Here is a 3,174-nt window from a genome sequence, read left to right on the forward strand (position 1 = left end):
CTGGGCCGGGTCCTGAGGAAAAAACGATGTCCAAGTTCACTGAGGTTGTTGGCAAAATTCAACTCCACGCGGCTGGACGACTGGAAGTCGCCATTGCCTTGCTGGCTGTCCACCAGGGGTCACTCTGAGCTCCTGGGGGCTACTCCGGTCCTTGCACAGCACAAGCTAGCAAAGGTACAGCAAATCTTTCTTACCCGCTCAGTCTCTCTGACTTCCCCTTTTGCCATCAGCCCAGTAAAACTCTCTGCTTTTAAGGGGCCCCCGTGTTTCAAGTGGGCCCACTCAGATTCTCTCCCTTTTGAGTAATTCGAAGTCAACTGATTAGTAACCTTAATGACACCTGCAAAACTCGTTTCTTCCCATGTTATGCAACATAATCAGGGTATGGAATCTCGTCTTTTTTCCTGACCCTGAAATTAGGAAAGGAAAAGCAGAGGAGACTTTGCTCTCCTAAATTGGGCCAGGCTGGTCAATGGTTTTTCAGTTTTTAAAAATGCCCATTTCAGGGCACCTGGGTGGCTCAGTCGTTAAACGTCTGTCTTCGGCTTAGGTCGTGATCCCAGGGGTCCTGGGATCGAGCCCCATGTCGGGCTCCCTGCTCAGCAGGAGCCTGTTTCTTCCCTTCTCACTCCCACTGCTTGTGTTTCCTCTCTTGCTGTCTCTGTCTCTCTCTCTGTGTGTCAAACAAATAACTAAAATCATAAAAATAAATAAATAAAGCCCATTTCAGGGGCTTCAGGCTGGCTCAGTTGGTAGGGCATGCAACTCTTGATCTCGGGGTCGTGAATTTGAGCCCCACATTGGGCATAGGGCTCACTTGAAAAAATAAAAATAAAAAAGAAAGATGTCCATTTCTCCTCCCCCGACCACGTCCCCTTAGAGCTTGGGATCTGGGCTGGATTGGAGGCCTTGCTTCACAGTAAAACATTTCCTAGGTTCTTTCGATGGTTTGTTTTTGACCAGAAGTCTCCCTGCACCCTGATCTGGTGTTTTTTTGCCCAATCTCATGTTCTCTGTCCTGTGCCAGGGCTCCCTCCCTTTCCCTTTCTCTTCTCTTCCGTACCTCCTGGAAGTTTTTCTTCCCCTTTGCTTGAAGGTGAGGGAATCCCCCTATCCCCCCTCTAGATGCCACCAGTTCTGGCGTCACCCCACATCTCTGTTCACTCTGGACTTCAGGTGCCCGGTGGGGGTAGCCGTCCGTAGCCATCTGGTCATTGAATGAACAGGCGAGCGAATGAATGGATGGTGAATGCTCTTCTGATCTATTACTCTTTACTGTCAGTATCTTGAAGCTTTCGGATCATTCATTTGTGACTGATCCCCGGGAATGCAAAGGTGAACAGGATAAACATTTGTTCCGAGGCTACTGGAAGAACTGGGCCTCAGTGGAGATCTGGGGTGTCTCCCCTTTGGAATAAGCTTTGCCAGCCCAAAGGGGTCTATAAATCCAACATCTAGGAGCCACTGTCAAAGATAATCATTAAGACTCCAGGTCCAAGGGTGATAGGATTCCTTTCTTTTGTGAAATACAGCATTCTTATTGTTTTCCCCTAAAAGAGACACTTTAAATTTGCTTCCCACCAGGTCTGAAGCTGGTGGCTAATGTGGCTGAAAATGTTATTGAGCCCAGGGAGGAAATCCAATGCCCTGGGGCCACGGGGCTGAATGGCAGCCTTGTTTCCAAGCGCATTCTCCTTTGTCTGCCTGGCCTCTCAAATGACATGTTTGGACACAAAGCCTCTTAGGTAGAAATTACTACATTTGCAGGCGTTCCTAATTTGGAGTGAGGTTTATTTTTTCAAAGTCTTTGTTCAAGATTAAGCTTCAGTGACGTTTTACAGCTGAGTTGCAACTGATTTGAAAATAGGCTTTATTACGATATTTATTAGTGCTCTTGTTGATTTTTTTTAAGTTTCCTCTTTGAAAGAGAACCATCCTGCATGGAAATCTCCCAGCGAGGCTTTCACTTTCTTCCCATTGAGGTCATTTTCTTAACCTCTCAGAGATATTTATCTTTAGGAGTTTAAAACCTTTCTGTGTAAGGAGAGCAGAGGGGAGACAGTTGATAGGGCCTAGGAAAGACAGAATCCTTGGGGAATTTGGGGAAAGAGAGGCCATTTTCTTAATGACTATTATTCTCAGCCCCCATAGATTAAGTGTTTCCTTAGCCGTGAGGACAGGTTTGGGCCAAGGGCCCCGGGAGCACAGGAGTCACACGCCTGCTGTATTTGACAGCGTCTTTGCCACTCACCAACTGTATCATACTGTTTATTCTAATTTTCCATACTCCTTCCCTTTTTTTTTTTTTAAGATTTTATTTATTTATTTGACAGAGAGAGAGAGAGCACGGCGGGGTTGGGGACAGGCGGAAGGGAGAGGGAGAAGCAGGCTCTCTGCTGAGCAGGCAGCCGGATGCAGGGCTCGATCCCAGGACCCTGGGATCATGACCTGAGCCGAAGGTGAACACTTAACGACTGAGCCACCCAGGCGCCCCTAATTTTCCACATTCTTGATGTTCTAGCACCTGGGGGCCTGTTGACTGTGGAGAGACTGCCCTTCCCTGGTCCAGCCAATCCTGAAAGCTGGCCCACTTCTCTCCGGGACTACTCCTTTCCTACACAAGCTAACCAAACAGAGCCCGTACTCCAAAGCCCCACCTCTAAATGGTCCTTACACTCCAGAACGCAATAATCCTCTGCCCCCAAGTATCCCAGGGCCTAGGGACCAAACCACCAGTGACATCCCCTGGAAATGTTTAAACCAGCCAATCCTCAAGCTGTCTACCCTGCTTACACTGCCTTGAGCATTCCTCCCCAGAAAACCACGGTAAAGGCTCTGGTCCGTGCTTTCCACTTTGCCCTTTCTGCCTCCTGACCACCACTGGTATCTCCTGTGTGGCCCCGTGTGGCCCTTTGTGGGCCTATGTGGCCCTGTGGCCCGGTGTGGCATTGTATCCCTCCTGTGTCTAGAGAGCTGCAAGTGGCAAACTGTCCCTTCAATGGCGGTTTTCTCCTCATCTTCTGGCCTCCCCCCGCCCCCCGCGAATAGTCACACAATCCACATATTCAAAACACCACCACTGCTCTCAGACACACGGGCACAAAGTAAGAAAGAAAGGGAAGGAAGACTAAGACCTCCAACGACCACTTCCTTCCAGAAGGCTGGAGAAGGAGG

The sequence above is a fragment of the Mustela putorius genome, unplaced genomic scaffold, assembly GCF_011764305.1.
Source record: "Mustela putorius furo isolate JIRA1106 unplaced genomic scaffold, ASM1176430v1.1 tig00003858_pilon_pilon_pilon, whole genome shotgun sequence".
NCBI lineage: Eukaryota > Metazoa > Chordata > Mammalia > Carnivora > Mustelidae > Mustela > Mustela putorius.